Source organism: Parasteatoda tepidariorum, chromosome 6 (genome assembly GCF_982258835.1).
Source record: "Parasteatoda tepidariorum strain Cologne lab strain chromosome 6, Ptep-v5.0, whole genome shotgun sequence".
Lineage (NCBI taxonomy): Eukaryota > Metazoa > Arthropoda > Arachnida > Araneae > Theridiidae > Parasteatoda > Parasteatoda tepidariorum.
The window spans coordinates 113,154,951-113,178,145 of NC_141760.1; the positions used below are offsets into that span (position 1 = coordinate 113,154,951).

The following is a 23,195-nucleotide window of genomic DNA, read 5'->3' on the forward strand; positions in this document are numbered from 1 at the left end:
TTCTTTGTAGGGTGGTGCGGCTCATAGAGGACAAATTTCCGACCGAATTTGAAAATTATAACTTCATATTAAAGGAAGTTGGACGGTCTTGAAATTTGATTATTTTTCCCGCCATTTTATTTTATTTTATTATTTATTCCTTTATGCGTTCTTTCAAAAAGAAAGACGCTAGATTTTAAACATAGAACACATTTCGGATGCTAAACTTTCGTGAAAATATTGTAAAAGGTGCAAAAAAAAATATTATAATATAAATAAACGAATTATACGGGATTTTTCCAGTTTTTAAGCATTATTTGAAATTTTTCGAATAGGAAAAAATTATTTTTTACATATAGCATCCTTTAATATATCGAAAAACACATTAAATAAATAATATAATGGAAAAAAAGAAAAGAAAAAAATGTAAAAAATTAGAAAAATTGCCCTCTGCCGGGGTTCGAACCTGCACCCCTTCGCTTCAGGCGTAAGTCACTAGCACGCGATCTTAACCGTTGAACCACGTTTATACGGGAATCGGGTTACTACACAGATTCAAGTACCCTCTTCCGGTTTGCTGAACAAAATACATAAGGGGCGTTTGCGGACCCCCTAATAGGTCTATAAAAAATTTTCTTTGTAGGGTGGTGCGGCTCATAGAGGACAAATTTCCGACCGAATTTGAAAATTATAACTTCATATTAAAGGAAGTTGGACGGTCTTGAAATTTGATTATTTTTCCCGCCATTTTATTTTATTTTATTATTTATTCCTTTATGCGTTCTTTCAAAAAGAAAGACGCTAGATTTTAAACATAGAACACATTTCGGATGCTAAACTTTCGTGAAAATATTGTAAAAGGTGCAAAAAAAATATTATAATATAAATAAACTAATTATACGGGATTTTTCCAGTTTTTATGCATTATTTGAAATTTTTCGAATAGGAAAAAATTATTTTTTACATATAGCATCCTTTAATATATCGAAAAACACATTAAATAAATAATATAATGGAAAAAAAGAAAAGAAAAAAATGTAAAAAATTAGAAAAATTGCCCTCTGCCGGGGTTCGAACCTGCACCCCTTCGCTTGAGGCGTAAGTCACTAGCACGCGATCTTATCCGTTGAACCACGTTTATACGGGAATCGGGTTACTACATAGATTCAAGTACCCTCTTCCGGTTTGCTGAACAAAATACATAAGGGGCGTTTGCGGACCCCCCAATAGGTCTATAAAAAATTTTCTTTGCAGGGTGGTGCGGCTCATAGAGGACAAATTTCCGACCGAATTTGAAAATTATAACTTCATATTAAAGGGAGTTAGACGGTCTTGAAATTTGAACATTTTTCCCGCCATTTTATTTTATTTTATTATTTATTCCTTTATGCGTTCTTTCAAAAAGAAAGACGCTAGATTTTAAACATAGAACAAATTTCGGATGCTAAACTTTCGTGAAAATATTGTAAAAGGTGCGAAAAAAAATATTATAATATAAATAAACTAATTTTCCGGGATTTTTCCAGTTTTTAAGCATTATTTGAAATTTTTCGAACAAGAAAAAATTATTTTTTACATATAGGATCCTTTAATATATCGAGAAACACATTAAATAAATAATATAATGGAAAAAAAGAAAAGCAAAAAATGTAAAAAATTAGAAAATTTGACCTCTTCTGGGGTTCGACCCTGCATCCCTTCGTTCGAGGCGTAAATCACTAGCACGCGGTCTTATCCGTTGAACCACGTTTATACGGGGATCGGGATACTACATAGATTCAAGTACCCTCTTCCGGTTTGCTGAACAAAATACATAAGGGGCGTTTGCGGACCCCCTAATAGGTCTATAAAAAATTTTCTTTGTAGGGTGGTGCGGCTCATAGAGGACAAATTTTCGACCGAATTTGAAAATTATAACTTCATATTAAAGGGAGTTATACGGTCTTGAAATTTGAACATTTTTCCCGCCATTTTATTTTATTTTATTATCTATTCCTTTATGCGTTCTTTCAAAAAGAAAGACGCTAGATTTTAAACATAGAACACATTTCGGATGCTAAACTTTCGTGAAAATATTGTAAAAGGTGCAAAAAAAAATATTATAATATAAATAAACTAATTATACGGGATTTTTCCAGTTTTTAAGCATTATTTGAAATTTTTCGAATAGGAAAAAATTATTTTTTACATATAGCATCCTTTAATATATCGAAAAACACATTAAATAAATAATATAATGGAAAAAAAGAAAAGAAAAAAATGTAAAAAATTGCCCTCTGCCGGGGTTCGAACCTGCACCCCTTCGCTTGAGGCGTAAGTCACTAGCACGCGATCTTATCCGTTGAACCACGTTTATACGGGAATCGGGTTACTACATAGATTCAAGTACCCTCTTCCGGTTTGCTGAACAAAATACATAAGGGGCGTTTGCGGACCCCCTAATAGGTCTATAAAAAATTTTCTTTGTAGGGTGGTGCGGCTCATAGAGGACAAGTTTCAGATCGAATTTGAAAATTATAACTTCATATTAAAGGGAGTTAGACGGTCTTGAAATTTGAACATTTTTCCCGCCATTTTATTTTATTTTATTATCTATTCCTTTATGCGTTTTTTAAAAAAGAAAGACGCTAGATTTTAAACATAGAACACATTTCGGATGCTAAAGTTTCGTGAAAATATTGTAAAAGGTGCGAAAAAAAATATTATAATATAAATAAACTAATTTTCCGGGATTTTTCCAGTTTTTAAGCATTATTTGAAATTTTTCGATCAAGAAAAAATTATTTTTTACATATAGGATCCTTTAATATATATCGAAAAGCACATTAAATAAATAATATAATGGAAAAAAAGAAAAGAAAAAAATGTAAAAAATTAGAAAAATAGACCTCTGCCTGGGTTCGAACCTGCACCCCTTCGCTTGAGGCGTAAGTCACTAGCACGCGATCTTATCCGTTGAAACACGTTTAAACGGGGATCGGGTTACTACATAGATTCAAGTACCCTCTTCCGGTTTGCTAAACAAAACACATAAGGGGCGTTTGCGGACCCCCTAATAGGTCTATAAAAAAGTTTCTTTGTAGGGTGGTGCGGCTCATAGAGGACAAATTTCCGACCGAATTTGAAAATTATAACTTCATATTAAAGGAAGTTGGACGGTCTTGAAATTTGATTATTTTTCCCGCCATTTTATTTTATTTTATTATTTATTCCTTTATGCGTTCTTTCAAAAAGAAAGACGCTAGATTTTAAACATAGAACACATTTCGGATGCTAAACTTTCGTGAAAATATTGTAAAAGGTGCAAAAAAAAATATTATAATATAAATAAACTAATTATACGGGATTTTTCCAGTTTTTAAGCATTATTTGAAATTTTTCGAATAGGAAAAAATTATTTTTTACATATAGCATCCTTTAATATATCGAAAAACACATTAAATAAATAATATAATGGAAAAAAAGAAAAGAAAAAAATGTAAAAAATTAGAAAAATTGCCCTCAGCCGGGGTTCGAACCTGCACCCCTTCGCTTGAGGCATAAGTCACTAGCACGCGATCTTATCCGTTGAACCACGTTTATACGGGAATCGGGTTACTACACAGATTCAAGTACCCTCTTCCGGTTTGCTGAACAAAATACATAAGGGGCGTTTGCGGACCCCCTAATAGGTCTATAAAAAATTTTCTTTGTAGGGTGGTGCGGCTCATAGAGGACAAATTTCCGACCGAATTTGAAAATTATAACTTCATATTAAAGGAAGTTGAACGGTCTTGAAATTTGATTATTTTTCCCGCCATTTTATTTTATTTTATTATTTATTCCTTTATGCGTTCTTTCAAAAAGAAAGACGCTAGATTTTAAACATAGAACACATTTCGGATGCTAAACTTTCGTGAAAATATTGTAAAAGGTGCAAAAAAAATATTATAATATAAATAAACTAATTATACGGGATTTTTCCAGTTTTTAAGCATTATTTGAAATTTTTCGAATAGGAAAAAATTATTTTTTACATATAGCATCCTTTAATATATCGAAAAACACATTAAATAAATAATATAATGGAAAAAAAGAAAAGAAAAAAATGTAAAAAATTAGAAAAATTGCCCTCTGCCGGGGTTCGAACCTGCACCCCTTCGCTTGAGGCGTAAGTCACTAGCACGCGATCTTATCCGTTGAACCACGTTTATACGGGAATCGGGTTACTACATAGATTCAAGTACCCTCTTCCGGTTTGCTGAACAAAATACATAAGGGGCGTTTGCGGACCCCCTAATAGGTCTATAAAAAATTTTCTTTGTAGGGTGGTGCGGCTCATAGAGGACAAATTTCAGATCGAATTTGAAAATTATAACTTCATATTAAAGGGAGTTAGACGGTCTTGAAATTTGAACATTTTTCCCGCCATTTTATTTTATTTTATTATTTATTCTTTTATGCGTTCTTTCAAAAAGAAAGACGCTAGATTTTAAACATAGAACACATTTCGGATCCTAAACTTTCGTGAAAATACTGTAAAAGGTGCGAAAAAAAAATATTATAATATAAATAAACTAATTTTCCGGGATTTTTCCAGTTTTTAAGCATTATTTGAAATTTTTCGAACAAGAAAAAATTATTTTTTACAAATAGGATCCTTTAATATATCGAAATACACATTAAATAAATAATATAATGGAAAAAAAGAAAAGCAAAAAATGTAAAAAATTAGAAAAATAGACCTCTGCCCGAGTTCGAACCTGCACCCCTTCGCTTGAGGCGTAAGTCACTAGCACGCGGTCTTACCCGTTGAACCACGTTTATACGGGGATCGGGTTACTACATAGATTCAAGTACCCTCTTCCGGTTTGCTGAACAAAATACATAAAGGGCGTTTGCGGACCCCCCAATAGGTCTATAAAAAATTTTCTTTGCAGGGTGGTGCGGCTCATAGAGGACAAATTTCCGACCGAATTTGAAAATTATAACTTCATATTAAAGGGAGTTAGACGGTCTTGAAATTTGAACATTTTTCCCGCCATTTTATTTTATTTTATTATTTATTCCTTTATGCGTTCTTTCAAAAAGAAAGACGCTAGATTTTAAACATAGAACACATTTCGGATGCTAAACTTTCGTGAAAATATTGTAAAAGGTGCGAAAAAAAATATTATAATATAAATAAACTAATTTTCCGGGATTTTTCCAGTTTTTAAGCATTATTTGAAATTTTTCGAACAAGAAAAAATTATTTTTTACATATAGGATCCTTTAATATATCGAAAAACACATTAAATAAATAATATAATGGAAAAAAAGAAAAGCAAAAAATGTAAAAATTAGGAAATTTGACCTCTTCTGGGGTTCGACCCTGCATCCCTTCGTTCGAGGCGTAAATCACTAGCACGCGGTCTTATCCGTTGAACCACGTTTATACGGGGATCGGGATACTACATAGATTCAAGTACCCTCTTCCGGTTTGCTGAACAAAATACATAAGGGGCGTTTGCGGACCCCCTAATAGGTCTATAAAAAATTTTCTTTGTAGGGTGGTGCGGCTCATAGAGGACAAATTTTCGACCGAATTTGAAAATTATAACTTCATATTAAAGGGAGTTATACGGTCTTGAAATTTGAACATTTTTCCCGCCATTTTATTTTATTTTATTATCTATTCCTTTATGCATTTTTTAAAAAAGAAAGACGCTAGATTTTAAACATAGAACACATTTCGGATGCTAAAGTTTCGTGAAAATATTGTAAAAGGTGCGAAAAAAAAATATTATAATATAAATAAACTAATTTTCCGGGATTTTTCCAGTTTTTAAGCATTATTTGAAATTTTTCGATCAAGAAAAAATTATTTTTTACATATAGGATCCCTTAATATATATCGAAAAGCACATTAAATAAATAATATAATGGAAAAAAAGAAAAGAAAAAAATGTAAAAAATTAGAAAAATAGACCTCTGCCGGGGTTCGAACCTGCACCCCTTCGCTTGAGGCGTAAATCAGTAGCACGCGGTCTTATCCGTTGAACCACGTTTATACGGGGATCGGGTTACTACATAGATTCAAGTACCCTCTTCCGGTTTGCTAAACAAAATACATAAGGGGCGTTTGCGGACCCCCTAATAGGTCTATAAAAAATTTTCTTTGTAGGGTGGTGCGGCTCATAGAGGACAAATTTCCGACCGAATTTGAAAATTATAACTTCATATTAAAGGAAGTTGGACGGTCTTGAAATTTGATTATTTTTCCCGCCATTTTATTTTATTTTATTATTTATTCCTTTATGCGTTCTTTCAAAAAGAAAGACGCTAGATTTTAAACATAGAACACATTTCGGATGCTAAACTTTCGTGAAAATATTGTAAAAGGTGCGAAAAAAAATATTATAATATAAATAAACTAATTTTCCGGGATTTTTCCAGTTTTTAAGCATTATTTGAAATTTTTCGAACAAGAAAAAATTATTTTTTACATATAGGATCCTTTAATATATCGAAAAACACATTAAATAAATAATATAATGGAAAAAAAGAAAAGCAAAAAATGTAAAAAATTAGAAAATTTGACCTCTTCTGGGGTTCGACCCTGCATCCCTTCGTTCGAGGCGTAAATCACTAGCACGCGGTCTTATCCGTTGAACCACGTTTATACGGGGATCGGGATACTACATAGATTCAAGTACCCTCTTCCGGTTTGCTGAACAAAATACATAAGGGGCGTTTGCGGACCCCCTAATAGGTCTATAAAAAATTTTCTTTGTAGGGTGGTGCGGCTCATAGAGGACAAATTTTCGACCGAATTTGAAAATTATAACTTCATATTAAAGGGAGTTATACGGTCTTGAAATTTGATTATTTTTCCCGCCATTTTATTTTATTTTATTATTTATTCCTTTATGCGTTCTTTCAAAAAGAAAGACGCTAGATTTTAAACATAGAACACATTTCGGATGCTAAACTTTCGTGAAAATATTGTAAAAGGTGCAAAAAAAAATATTATAATATAAATAAACTAATTATACGGGATTTTTCCAGTTTTTAAGCATTATTTGAAATTTTTCGAATAGGAAAAAATTATTTTTTACATATAGCATCCTTTAATATATCGAAAAACACATTAAATAAATAATATAATGGAAAAAAAGAAAAGAAAAAAATGTAAAAAATTAGAAAAATTGCCCTCTGCCGGAGTTCGAACCTGGTCCCCTTCGCTTGAGGAGTAAGTCACTAGCACGCGATCTTATCCGTTGAACCACGTTTATACGGGAATCGGGTTACTACACAGATTCTAGTACCCTCTTCCGGTTTGCTGAACAAAATACATAAGGGGCGTTTGCGGACCCCCTAATAGGTCTATAAAAAATTTTCTTTGTAGGGTGGTGCGGCTCATAGAGGACAAATTTCAGATCGAATTTGAAAATTATAACTTCATATTAAAGGGAGTTAGACGGTCTTGAAATTTGAACATTTTTCCCGCCATTTTATTTTATTTTATTATTTATTCTTTTATGCGTTCTTTCAAAAAGAAAGACGCTAGATTTTAAACATAGAACACATTTCGGATGCTAAACTTTCGTGAAAATACTGTAAAAGGTGCGAAAAAAAAATATTATAATATAAATAAACTAATTTTCCGGGATTTTTCCAGTTTTTAAGCATTATTTGAAATTTTTCGAACAAGAAAAAATTATTTTTTACATATAGGATCCTTTAATATATCGAAATACACATTAGATAAATAATATAATGGAAAAAAAGAAAAGCAAAAAATGTAAAAAATTAGAAAAATAGACCTCTGCCGGAGTTCGAACCTGCACCCCTTCGCTTGAGGCGTAAGTCACTAGCACGCGGTCTTATCCGTTGAACCACGTTTATACGGGGATCGGGTTACTACATAGATTCAAGTACCCTCTTCCGGTTTGCTGAACAAAATACATAAGGGGCGTTTGCGGACCCCCCAATAGGTCTATAAAAAATTTTCTTTGCAGGGTGGTGCGGCTCATAGAGGACAAATCTCCGACCGAATTTGAAAATTATAACTTCATATTAAAGGGAGTTAGACGGTCTTGAAATTTGAACATTTTTCCCGCCATTTTATTTTATTTTATTATTTATTCCTTTATGCGTTCTTTCAAAAAGAAAGACGCTAGATTTTAAACATAGAACACTTTTCGGATGCTAAACTTTCGTGAAAATATTGTAAAAGGTGCGAAAAAAACATTGTAATACAAATAAACTAATTTTCCGGGATTTTTCCAGTTTTTAAGCATTATTTGAAATTTTTCGAACAAGAAAAAATTATTTTTTACATATAGAATCCTTTAATATATCGAAAAACACATTAAATAAATAATATAATGGAAAAAAAGAAAAGCAAAAAATGTAAACAATTAGAAAATTTGACCTCTTCTGGGGTTCGACCATGCATCCCTTCGTTCGAGGCGTAAATCACTAGCACGCGGTCTTATCCGTTGAACCACGTTTATACGGGGATCGGGATACTACATAGATTCAAGTACCCTCTTCCGGTTTGCTGAACAAAATACATAAGGGGCGTTTGCGGACCCCCTAATAGGTCTATAAAAAATTTTCTTTGTAGGGTGGTGCGGCTCATAGAGGACAAATTTCCGACCGAATTTGAAAATTATAATTCATATTAAAGGAAGTTGGACGTTCTTGAAATTTGATTATTTTTCCCGCCATTTTATTTTATTTTTTTATTTATTCCTTTATGCGTTCTTTCAAAAAGAAAGACGCTAGATTTTAAACATAGAACACATTTCGGATGCTAAACTTTCGTGAAAATATTGTAAAAGGTGCAAAAAAAATATTATAATATAAATAAACTAATTATACGGGATTTTTCCAGTTTTTAAGCATTATTTGAAATTTTTCGAATAGGAAAAAATTATTTTTTACATATAGCATCCTTTAATATATCGAAAAACACATTAAATAAATAATATAATGGAAAAAAAGAAAAGAAAAAAATGTAAAAAATTAGAAAAATTGCCCTCTGCCGGGGTTCGAACCTGCACCCCTTCGCTTGAGGCGTAAGTTACTAGCACGCGATCTTATCCGTTGAACCATGTTTATACGGGAATCGGGTTACTACACAGATTCAAGTACCCTCTTTCGGTTTGCTGAACAAAATACATAAGGGGCGTTTGCGGACCCCCTAATAGGTCTATAAAAAATTTTCTTTGTAGGGTGGTGCGGCTCATAGAGGACAAATTTCAGATCGAATTTGAAAATTATAACTTCATATTAAAGGGAGTTAGACGGTCTTGAAATTTGAACATTTTTCCCGCCATTTTATTTTATTTTATTATTTATTCTTTTATGCGTTCTTTCAAAAAGAAAGACGCTAGATTTTAAACATAGAACACATTTCGGATGCTAAACTTTCGTGAAAATAGTGTAAAAGGTGCGAAAAAAAAATATTATAATATAAATAAACTATTTTTCCGGGATTTTTCCAGTTTTTAAGCATTATTTGAAATTTTTCGAACAAGAAAAAATTATTTTTTACATATAGGATCCTTTAATATATCGAAATACACATTAAATAAATAATATAATGGAAAAAAAGAAAAGCAAAAAATGTAAACAATTAGAAAATTTGACCTCTTCTGGGGTTCGACCATGCATCCCTTCGTTCGAGGCGTAAATCACTAGCACGCGGTCTTATCCGTTGAACCACGTTTATACGGGGATCGGGATACTACATAGATTCAAGTACCCTCTTCCGGTTTGCTGAACAAAATACATAAGGGACGTTTGCGGACCCCCTAATAGGTCTATAAAAAATTTTCTTTGTAGGGTGGTGCGGCTCATAGAGGACAAATTTCCGACCGAATTTGAAAATTATAACTTCATATTAAAGGAAGTTGGACGGTCTTGAAATTTGATTATTTTTCCCGCCATTTTATTTTATTTTATTATTTATTCCTTTATGCGTTCTTTCAAAAAGAAAGACGCTAGATTTTAAACATAGAACACATTTCGGATGCTAAACTTTCGTGAAAATATTGTAAAAGGTGCAAAAAAAAATATTATAATATAAATAAACTAATTATACGGGATTTTTCCAGTTTTTAAGCATTATTTGAAATTTTTCGAATAGGAAAAAATTATTTTTTACATATAGCATCCTTTAATATATCGAAAAACACATTAAATAAATAATATAATGGAAAAAAAGAAAAGAAAAAAATGTAAAAAATTAGAAAAATTGCCCTCTGCCGGGGTTCGAACCTGCACCCCTTCGCTTGAGGCGTAAGTAACTAGCACGCGATCTTATCCGTTGAACCACGTTTATACGGGAATCGGGTTACTACACAGATTCAAGTACCCTCTTCCGGTTTGCTGAACAAAATACATAAGGGGCGTTTGCGGACCCCCTAATAGGTCTATAAAAAATTTTCTTTGTAGGGTGGTGCGGCTCATAGAGGACAAATTTCAGATCGAATTTGAAAATTATAACTTCATATTAAAGGGAGTTATACGGTCTTGAAATTTGAACATTTTTCCCGCCATTTTATTTTATTTTATTATTTATTCTTTTATGCGTTCTTTCAAAAAGAAAGACGCTAGATTTTAAACATAGAACACATTTCGGATGCTAAACTTTCGTGAAAATACTGTAAAAGGTGCGAAAAAAAAATATTATAATATAAATAAACTAATTTTCCGGGATTTTTCCAGTTTTTAAGCATTATTTGAAATTTTTCGAACAAGAAAAAATTATTTTTTACATATAGGATCCTTTAATATATCGAAATACACATTAAATAAATAATATAATGGAAAAAAAGAAAAGCAAAAAATGTAAAAAATTAGAAAAATAGACCTCTGCCGGAGTTCGAACCTGCACCCCTTCGCTTGAGGCGTAAGTCACTAGCACGCGGTCTTATCCGTTGAACCACGTTTATACGGGGATCGGGTTACTACATAGATTCAAGTACCCTCTTCCGGTTTGCTGAACAAAATACATAAGGGGCGTTTGCGGACCCCCCAATAGGTCTATAAAAAATTTTCTTTGCAGGGTGGTGCGGCTCATAGAGGACAAATCTCCGACCGAATTTGAAAATTATAACTTCATATTAAAGGGAGTTAGACGGTCTTGAAATTTGAACATTTTTCCCGCCATTTTATTTTATTTTATTATTTATTCCTTTATGCGTTCTTTCAAAAAGAAAGACGCTAGATTTTAAACATAGAACACTTTTCGGATGCTAAACTTTCGTGAAAATATTGTAAAAGGTGCGAAAAAAACATTGTAATACAAATAAACTAATTTTCCGGGATTTTTCCAGTTTTTAAGCATTATTTGAAATTTTTCGAACAAGAAAAAATTATTTTTTACATATAGAATCCTTTAATATATCGAAAAACACATTAAATAAATAATATAATGGAAAAAAAGAAAAGCAAAAAATGTAAACAATTAGAAAATTTGACCTCTTCTGGGGTTCGACCATGCATCCCTTCGTTCGAGGCGTAAATCACTAGCACGCGGTCTTATCCGTTGAACCACGTTTATACGGGGATCGGGATACTACATAGATTCAAGTACCCTCTTCCGGTTTGCTGAACAAAATACATAAGGGGCGTTTGCGGACCCCCTAATAGGTCTATAAAAAATTTTCTTTGTAGGGTGGTGCGGCTCATAGAGGACAAATTTCCGACCGAATTTGAAAATTATAATTCATATTAAAGGAAGTTGGACGTTCTTGAAATTTGATTATTTTTCCCGCCATTTTATTTTATTTTTTTATTTATTCCTTTATGCGTTCTTTCAAAAAGAAAGACGCTAGATTTTAAACATAGAACACATTTCGGATGCTAAACTTTCGTGAAAATATTGTAAAAGGTGCAAAAAAAATATTATAATATAAATAAACTAATTATACGGGATTTTTCCAGTTTTTAAGCATTATTTGAAATTTTTCGAATAGGAAAAAATTATTTTTTACATATAGCATCCTTTAATATATCGAAAAACACATTAAATAAATAATATAATGGAAAAAAAGAAAAGAAAAAAATGTAAAAAATTAGAAAAATTGCCCTCTGCCGGGGTTCGAACCTGCACCCCTTCGCTTGAGGCGTAAGTTACTAGCACGCGATCTTATCCGTTGAACCATGTTTATACGGGAATCGGGTTACTACACAGATTCAAGTACCCTCTTTCGGTTTGCTGAACAAAATACATAAGGGGCGTTTGCGGACCCCCTAATAGGTCTATAAAAAATTTTCTTTGTAGGGTGGTGCGGCTCATAGAGGACAAATTTCAGATCGAATTTGAAAATTATAACTTCATATTAAAGGGAGTTAGACGGTCTTGAAATTTGAACATTTTTCCCGCCATTTTATTTTATTTTATTATTTATTCTTTTATGCGTTCTTTCAAAAAGAAAGACGCTAGATTTTAAACATAGAACACATTTCGGATGCTAAACTTTCGTGAAAATAGTGTAAAAGGTGCGAAAAAAAAATATTATAATATAAATAAACTATTTTTCCGGGATTTTTCCAGTTTTTAAGCATTATTTGAAATTTTTCGAACAAGAAAAAATTATTTTTTACATATAGGATCCTTTAATATATCGAAATACACATTAAATAAATAATATAATGGAAAAAAAGAAAAGCAAAAAATGTAAACAATTAGAAAATTTGACCTCTTCTGGGGTTCGACCATGCATCCCTTCGTTCGAGGCGTAAATCACTAGCACGCGGTCTTATCCGTTGAACCACGTTTATACGGGGTTCGGGATACTACATAGATTCAAGTACCCTCTTCCGGTTTGCTGAACAAAATACATAAGGGACGTTTGCGGACCCCCTAATAGGTCTATAAAAAATTTTCTTTGTAGGGTGGTGCGGCTCATAGAGGACAAATTTCCGACCGAATTTGAAAATTATAACTTCATATTAAAGGAAGTTGGACGGTCTTGAAATTTGATTATTTTTCCCGCCATTTTATTTTATTTTATTATTTATTCCTTTATGCGTTCTTTCAAAAAGAAAGACGCTAGATTTTAAACATAGAACACATTTCGGATGCTAAACTTTCGTGAAAATATTGTAAAAGGTGCAAAAAAAAATATTATAATATAAATAAACTAATTATACGGGATTTTTCCAGTTTTTAAGCATTATTTGAAATTTTTCGAATAGGAAAAAATTATTTTTTACATATAGCATCCTTTAATATATCGAAAAACACATTAAATAAATAATATAATGGAAAAAAAGAAAAGAAAAAAATGTAAAAAATTAGAAAAATTGCCCTCTGCCGGGGTTCGAACCTGCACCCCTTCGCTTGAGGCGTAAGTCACTAGCACGCGATCTTATCCGTTGAACCACGTTTATACGGGAATCGGGTTACTACACAGATTCAAGTACCCTCTTCCGGTTTGCTGAACAAAATACATAAGGGGCGTTTGCGGACCCCCTAATAGGTCTATAAAAAATTTTCTTTGTAGGGTGGTGCGGCTCATAGAGGACAAATTTCAGATCGAATTTGAAAATTATAACTTCATATTAAAGGGAGTTATACGGTCTAGAAATTTGAACATTTTTCCCGCCATTTTATTTTATTTTATTATCTATTCCTTTATGCGTTTTTTAAAAAAGAAAGACGCTAGATTTTAAACATAGAACACATTTCGGATGCTAAAGTTTCGTGAAAATATTGTAAAAGGTGCGAAAAAAAAATATTATAATATAAATAAACTAATTTTCCGGGATTTTTCCAGTTTTTAAGCATTATTTGAAATTTTTCGATCAAGAAAAAATTATTTTTTACATATAGGATCCTTTAATATATCGAAAAACACATTAAATAAATAATATAATGGAAAAAAAGAAAAGCAAAAAATGTAAAAAATTAGAAAAATTGCCCTCTGCTGGGGTTCGAACCTGCACCCCTTCGCTTGAGGCGTAAGTCACTAGCACGCGATCTTATCCGTTGAACCACGTTTATACGGGAATCGGGTTACTACATAGATTCAAGTACCCTCTTCCGGTTTGCTGAACAAAATACATAAGGGGCGTTTGCGGACCCCCTAATAGGTCTATAAAAAATTTTCTTTGTAGGGTGGTGCGGCTCATAGAGGACAAATTTCAGATCGAATTTGAAAATTATAACTTCATATTAAAGGGAGTTAGACGGTCTTGAAATTTGAACATTTTTCCCGCCATTTTATTTTATTTTATTATTTATTCTTTTATGCGTTCTTTCAAAAAGAAAGACGCTAGATTTTAAACATAGAACACATTTCGGATGCTAAACTTTCGTGAAAATAGTGTAAAAGGTGCGAAAAAAAAATATTATAATATAAATAAACTAATTTTCCGGGATTTTTCCAGTTTTTAAGCATTATTTGAAATTTTTCGAACAAGAAAAAATTATTTTTTACATATAGGATCCTTTAATATATCGAAATACACATTAAATAAATAATATAATGGAAAAAAAGAAAAGCAAAAAATGTAAAAAATTAGAAAATTTGACCTCTTCTGGGGTTCGACCCTGCCTCCCTTCGTTCGAGGCGTAAATCACTAGCACGCGGTCTTATCCGTTGAACCACGTTTATACGGGGATCGGGATACTACATAGATTCAAGTACCCTCTTCCGGTTTGCTGAACAAAATACATAAGGGGCGTTTTCGGACCCCCTAATAGGTCTATAAAAAATTTCCTTTGTAGGGTGGTGCGGCTCATAGAGGACAAATTTTCGACCGAATTTGAAAATTATAACTTCATATTAAAGGGAGTTATACGGTCTTGAAATTTGAACATTTTTCCCGCCATTTTATTTTATTTTATTATTTAATCCTTTATGCGTTCTTTCAAAAAGAAAGACGCTAAATTTTAAACATAGAACACATTTCGGATGCTAAACTTTCGTGAAAATATTGTAAAAGGTGCAAAAAAAATATTATAATATAAATAAACTGATTATACGGGATTTTTCCAGTTTTTAAGCATTATTTGAAATTTTTCGAATAGGAAAAAATTATTTTTTACATATAGCAACCTTTAATATATCGAAAAACACATTAAATAAATAATATAATGGAAAAAAAGAAAAGCAAAAAATGTAAAAAATTAGAAAATTTGACCTCTTCTGGGGTTCGACCCTGCATCCCTTCGTTCGAGGCGTAAATCACTAGCACGCGGTCTTATCCGTTGAACCACGTTTATACGGGGATCGGGATACTACATAGATTCAAGTACCCTCTTCCGGTTTGCTGAACAAAATACATAAGGGGGCGTTTGCGGACCCCCTAATAGGTCTATAAAAAATTTTCTTTGTAGGGTGGTGCGGCTCATAGAGGACAAATTTTCGACCGAATTTGAAAATTATAACTTCATATTAAAGGGAGTTATACGGTCTTGAAATTTGAACATTTTTCCCGCCATTTTATTTTATTTTATTATCTATTCCTTTATGCATTTTTTAAAAAAGAAAGACGCTAGATTTTAAACATAGAACACATTTCGGATGCTAACGTTTCGTGAAAATATTGTAAAAGGTGCGAAAAAAAATATTATAATATAAATAAACTAATTTTCCGGGATTTTTCCAGTTTTTAAGCATTATTTGAAATTTTTCGATCAAGAAAAAATTATCTTTTACATATAGGATCCTTTAATATATATCGAAAAGCACATTAAATAAATAATATAATGGAAAAAAAGAAAAGAAATAAATGTAAAAAATTAGAAAAATAGACCTCTGCCGGGGTTCGAACTTGCACCCCTCGCTTGAGGCGTAAGTCACTAGCACGCGATCTTATCCGTTGAACCACGTTTATACGGGAATCGGGTTACTACACAGATTCAAGTACCCTCTTCCGGTTTGCTAAACAAAATACATAAGGGGCGTTTGCGGACCCCCTAATAGGTCTATAAAAAATTTTCTTTGTAGGGTGGTGCGGCTCATAGAGGACAAATTTCCGACCGAATTTGAAAATTATAACTTCATATTAAAGGAAGTTGGACGGTCTTGAAATTTGATTATTTTTCCCGCCATTTTATTTTATTTTATTATTTATTCCTTTATGCGTTCTTTCAAAAAGAAAGACGCTAGATTTTAAACATAGAACACATTTCGGATGCTAAACTTTCGTGAAAATATTGTAAAAGGTGCAAAAAAAAATATTATAATATAAATAAACTAATTATACGGGATTTTTCCAGTTTTTAAGCATTATTTGAAATTTTTCGAATAGGAAAAAATTATTTTTTACATATAGCATCCTTTAATATATCGAAAAACACATTAAATAAATAATATAATGGAAAAAAAGAAAAGAAAAAAATGTAAAAAATTAGAAAAATTGCCCTCTGCCGGGGTTCGAACTTGCACCCCTTCGCTTGAGGCGTAAGTCACTAGCACGCGATCTTATCCGTTGAACCACGTTTATACGGGAATCGGGTTACTACACAGATTCAAGTACCCTCTTCCGGTTTGCTGAACAAAATACATAAGGGGCGTTTGCGGACCCCCTAATAGGTCTATAAAAAATTTTCTTTGTAGGGTGGTGCGGCTCATAGAGGACAAATTTCAGATCGAATTTGAAAATTATAACTTCATATTAAAGGGAGTTAGACGGTCTTGAAATTTGAACATTTTTCCCGCCATTTTATTTTATTTTATTATTTATTCTTTTATGCGTTCTTTCAAAAAGAAAGACGCTAGATTTTAAACATAGAACACATTTCGGATGCTAAACTTTCGTGAAAATACTGTAAAAGGTGCGAAGAAAAAATATTATAATATAAATAAACTAATTTTCCGGGATTTTTCCAGTTTTTAAGCATTATTTGAAATTTTTCGAACAAGAAAAAATTATTTTTTACATATAGCAACCTTTAATATATCGAAAAACACATTAAATAAATAATATAATGGAAAAAAAGAAAAGAAAAAAATGTAAAAAATTAGAAAAATTGCCCTCTGCCGGGGTTCGAACCTGCACCCCTTCGCTTGAGGCGTAAGTCACTAGCACGCGATCTTATCCGTTGAACCACGTTTATACGGGAATCGGGTTACTACATAGATTCAAGTACCCTCTTCCGGTTTGCTGAACAAAATACATAAGGGGCGTTTGCGGACCCCCTAATAGGTCTATAAAAAATTTTCTTTGTAGGGTGGTGCTGCTCATAGAGGACAAATTTCAGATCGAATTTGAAAATTATAACTTCATATTAAAGAGAGTTAGACGGTCTTGAAATTTGAACATTTTTCCCGTCATTTTATTTTATTTTATTATTTATTCTTTTATGCGTTCTTTCAAAAAGAAAGACGCTAGATTTTAAACATAGAACACATTTCGGATGCTAAACTTTCGTGAAAATACTGTAAAAGGTGCGAAGAAAAAATATTATAATATAAATAAACTAATTTTCCGGGATTTTTCCAGTTTTTAAGCATTATTTGAAATTTTTCGAACAAGAAAAAATTATTTTTTACATATAGGATCCTTTAATATATCCCCAACAAGCACACGACTTTTGGGCTAGTGAAGGGACAATGTCGGCACACCTAAAGTGCCATTACGGCGGGCTTTTCATCGCCGTATCGGTTCCGTTAATAAAGTGAAATCTGGGCCAGAATGAGGGCCAGTGCATGGCATTTCAGGCAAAGCGACGGCAATCGTTGAAGGTCCGGGACTATTTTGTTGCCTCTGGATTGCTTGGCCATTTTTGCCTGTTTAATACCGGGGGAAAATTTTTTTTTCACATAATGAAGAGAAAATTGCCGTAAAGGCTTTTATTGTACCTTTATGATGTCTTTTTTGCCTTTTTATCAAAAGCTGAATATGATCACTGGCACACGTCGTTGCCTCGCTTGCCGTTAAGGCACCTTAACTGTTGGCTGATTAGAAAACGTCTATGACGTTTTTGCCCGTATCGCACCTTTATTTCAGGTGCTTAGGCGAACTTCTTTGCCTTATTTGCCGGTGTATCACCCTTAACTCACCTCAAACTCGGTTCAATAGAAAGTTTTAATGCCGTCCTTGCCGGTATCACACCTTTATATCAGATGTTTAGGCGAACTTCTTTGCCTTATTTGCTGATATACCACCCTTAACTCACCTCACACTTGGTTCGATAGAAAACTTTAATGCCTTCCTTGCCGGTATCACACCTTTATGTTAGGTGTCGCGGCAATTCTTTTGTCACTTACTTATTTATTAGAGCTCTCCTTAAATTTCAAAGACTTTTTGCTGCATGTTGTTGATAATAATTCTTATTTAAGGAACATAAATTGTTTTCTCTTACTCTGCTGATATCATCTCTAGTAATTTATTGTATTTTAACTTTTTATATTGTAATAAAACAATAACTGCCATTACATGCAAAAAATTTTATGCTAATATAAAAAGCGAAATGGTGGAAAAAATTGTTTAATTTATAATAAATTATCATCCAATGAATCTTCTTACATAATAAAATAAATTTCTTTTCTATTTCATTTGAATCAATTATAAATGCAATAAGTTAAAAGTAGAATCATATAAAAACATTGTGTGTTTAATTGAGTGTTCACATTTTTTTACACATTATGAGGTAAAATTAAATAAAAATTTTATTTAATTTTACCTATTTATTATTACTATATTTTTATTTAATTTAATTGGAAAAAATTGTTTAATTTATAATAAATTATCATCCAATGAATCTTCTTACATAATAAAATAAATTTCTTTTCTATTTCATTTCAATCAATTATAAATGCAATAAGTTAAAAGTAGAATCATATAAAAACATTGTGTGTTTAATTGAGTGTTCACATTTTTTTACACATTATGAGGTAAAATTAAATAAAAATTTTATTTAATTTTACCTATTTATTATTACTATATTTTTATTTAATTTAATTGGAAAAAATTGTTTAATTTATAATAAATTATCATCCAATGAATCTTCTTACATAATAAAATAAATTTCTTTTCTATTTCATTTCAATCAATTATAAATGCAATAAGTTAAAAGTAGAATCATATAAAAACATTGTGTGTTTAATTGAGTGTTCACATTTTTTTACACATTATGAGGTAAAATTAAATAAAAATTTTATTCTAAGATAAAACATATTGCGACTTAATGTATAAGTTATTTAAGTTATGAAAAAAAATGAAAATAATTATGTATATTACACCTACAATTAACTTTTCTTGATAGAAACAAAGCGAAAGCCACAGCCCAGTCATTATTCTTATTTTCAATATTATTCATATTTAATATTGGCTAACTTTCCATTCAATATTATTCATATTCAATAATAGATAAACAAGACATATCATAAATATTTTTTTAAAATATATATATACTGGGTACCTGTAAATAACACATCAATTTCTATGATTTGAAGTAAATAAAGCTGGAATTTTAATAAGAATAAAATGCATAAAATTTAAAATAAAACATGACCTTAAGAAAAGAATATTATTTTATTTCAATATAACAAATCAAAATACAAACAAGTACATAACTGTACAATAACTTCTTTATAACATCCTATTTCAGAATGAATCTAGTTTTCCTGCAAAAAAGTAACCAATTTATTTTACAACAGATTTATTAAATAATATGTACAGAAACAAAATATCTAATTAATTTTTGACGCATTTTAATTCTGGGTTAAGTTATAATATCAATTAATTCTAACAATTAAAAAATACTTTTATTGATCCCAGGGAAATATTCGAAGAAAAATTCTATCCAATAATTTTCAACAATTTAGTTTTTCTCTTATAAATATCATACGTTATAGAATTTAATAAAGTTGCTCAAACCACCTGGGTTTTTTTATTATTTACTAGCGAGCATTGATTGTCACAAAAATAAATTTTAGCTAATTGTAACAAAAGGTAATAACAGCACAAAATGAATATTCCAGCTTGTAATAAAACTAAGTATTAATTTTATAAAATTCCATTGTACTTTGTAACATCTATTGCAAATGTGTAAAGTAGCGGATTCATTTGGATTGAAAAAATTGCAGCATCAAATATTAAAACAGCTATGAATAATATCCTATGAATTAACGAAACAACCTGGATAAAACTTCTCTTTACAGTATTATGAAACAATTAATTAGTTTAAAAATAGAGAGAACTATAATTGACTTTAAAAATGTTAAAAGTGGTGACCAAACTTCATTACTTTAAACTCACCTGTTATAAACTATTAATTTTTAAAATGCTTCCCAACCTTATGCTTCCAATGCATAAGTTAGAAAACTAATTGAAGCGGTATATATCGCTTAACAATGCTTATATATTGCATTTTGTAACTACAGATCAATCTGTTTAATAATTGAACATAAAAATGCATTTTAAATAAAGAATTTGATAGCAAAACTTTAATATTTTTTAAATTAGAAAGAATACATTCTCACCAAAATAGTTTGTAGCTATTAATATGTTATGTAATGTTAATATTTTTAATATTTAAACAAAATTGAACTTTTTTACGATTAAGAACTATGAACGAATTTTTTACTTTAATATGTGAAAATATTTTAAGTTTATATAAAATTAAATTATTTAATTAAAAGAAATTTTAACCTCAAGGAAATAAACAAACTAAAAGTTTTTAAACATGTAAAAAATATAAGAAATTTTTTTTAAGATAGTACTTTTAAAATCTGAAAATATGTTATTTGATTAAAATTTCTATCAATTAAAAAAATATATGATCCTTCAAAACTATACTCCATTAAGTATTAAAAGTCATAAGCATAAGCATAAGTTATTAAAATATGCGATAAAGAGGAATGATTTTCTACATTTGTAATGAATTTACAAACTAACTACAGAATATAAATTTTATGCCATCAAGATAGGTTGGTTTAAACTAAACGGTTTTTTAAAATATTTAAATTTTTTTATACATAAAAAATTTTAATTTGAAGAGAACCAGTTGAAAATAAAAGTTGAAAACCAGTGATATATATATATATATATATATATATATATATATATATATATATATATATATATATATATATATATATATATATATATATATATATATATATATATATTAAGCATTATAACAGTACATAGCACTTAATAACAGCTATGCAATAATTTTTAAATTTTTTTTATAATAAATTTTTACTTTTAAATTTTTAATATTTAAAAATTATGAAAAGAAATTTACATTAAAATGACATGTAAGCTATGATAAAATCAAATCATTTGACTAAAAAAGAAATTTCCCTCTAACAAATCAAGAAATTCTAGTATAGGCATAATTTTTAAAAAAACAAGCTGCAACTTTTTTAAGAAAGTAATAAATTTAGGCGACTAAACAGCTAAGATTTTAGGAAAGTACTTTTGAAAATCAAAAACAGGTATTTTGATTAAAAAAATTTTAGATTTAAAAAAAAATATATTTCCTTATAAAATTTTTCCTTTAAAATCATAAAAATTATTTACTAATAATCTGAAAATATTTTAATACAAATTACAGTCGAATAAATTATTAAAATTGCAGTTCTACATATAGAATATGAAGTAGATTTTCTAATTTTGCTATGAATTTGTAAAATAGATTCCACAAATTATAGAATGGGTACTACTGAGTTAAAATGTAGTTTTATCATGTTCTTACCTTTTCTGTTGGTTCTCGTTCATTCTAGTTCTAGTACTCAGCCATTCTAGTTGATTCACACTGTCAGAATTTCCGGAGTTATCATGAAAGGAAGAAAAATAATTAGAATATGAACATGGAAAAAACTGTTAAAAATCAACAAAATAAAAACATTAAATTGAAGGGAAAAAAACTGCTTAGAACTCATTTCTATGCAATAAGTTTATGTTTACCAGCTATCTTGTACATGCGTAATGCTTATCGGAAATTATTATTAACTACTGAAGATCTTTCTTATAAAATAATTACCATTGGCAAATACTATAAAATATAGTTCAGAATCTAAATGGGAAATTTAGATTACTTAATTTAGAATTAGGTAAAATTAGATAAGTTAGGATAAAATTAAATCATTTGACTAAAAAAATTCTTCCCCCCCCCCTCATAAAAAATTCTAGTACCTTTAAAATTTTCAATTTCAGTCTAGTATGTGTATGGTATGTTTGTTAGTCTAGTATGTGGTCAATATTTACAAAAGTCAAATTTTTTAGGAAAGTACTTTTGCTAATCAGAAATAAGTATTTTGATTAAAAAATGTTAATGATTTAAAAAAAAATTTTCCTTAAAATTAAACAGTTATTTACTAATAATCATAAAATATTTCAATAATACAAAGAATACCACAAATTATAGAATATAAAATGGATGCCACTAAGTTAAAATGTAGTTTTAGCATGTTCTTACCTTCTTTTCTGTTGACTGCTATTTTCAGTCTCTCCAGACTTTTCATGAAAGAAAAAGAAAATAATAAGAATATAACCATAGAAAAAACAGTAAAAAAATCAACAAAGTAAGAACAATGAATTGTGAAAAAAAATAAAAAACTGCTTCTAACTATTTTCTATACAATATATCTAACAATAAGTTTAATGTTTACCATCTATTTTGTATACGCTCAATGCTTATCGTAAACTAGTATTAACTACTGATTATCTTGCCTTTAAAATAATTACACTAGGCTAATGCTATAAAATATAGTTCAGAATTGAAAGGGTAAAATTAGAGGACAAGTTTATATCTAAAGTAAAAAATCGAATTTAAAGTCTTAACTTATTATGCATCTTTTTCTAAAATGGGGTAAAATGTGTGTTTTAATAAATGCTGCCTAATATTTATAATTAAATTACATTATCAAATCAATCAAATATTATAAATGACAATCATTAAGAAAATAATAAGTTATAGTTCTTTTATAACATGACGTAGTATTAAAGTGAAAATTTTTCTTTTTTAAATTTTGTTCTCTAATTCAAATTTAGAAAAGGAATAAGATATGAATGGAAAAAAAAATCCGGCATAACAGACATAGAAGTCTATTCAAATTATAGATACTAAAATAGACCAATATATTACTTTTGTCCGGGTTACCCTTAATTTTAGAAATAAAATTCCTTGCCTTTTCCATTATAATTTCAAAAAATATTTAGATAAATTTTTTGCACTACATAGTAATCATCAGAAATATATATACATTCAACCGTCAATTAAAGTTACTTTTTTTTACGGAAAATATGCTTTTCTAAAAATAAAATTTCAA

At 30.1% G+C, this 23,195-nt stretch overlaps 1 long non-coding RNA gene across 1 annotated transcript; it reads right to left on the reverse strand.

Annotated features, from left to right (window-relative positions):
- Positions 1 to 19,430: 19,430 nt before the first annotated feature.
- Positions 19,431 to 21,699, reverse strand: LOC147808292 (uncharacterized). The gene is made up of 2 exons (XR_015434819.1): positions 21,620 to 21,699; positions 19,431 to 19,541 (listed from the first exon to the last, which is right to left on the reverse strand). It is a non-coding gene; the product is annotated as an uncharacterized LOC147808292 (long non-coding RNA).
- Positions 21,700 to 23,195: the final 1,496 nt, after the last annotated feature.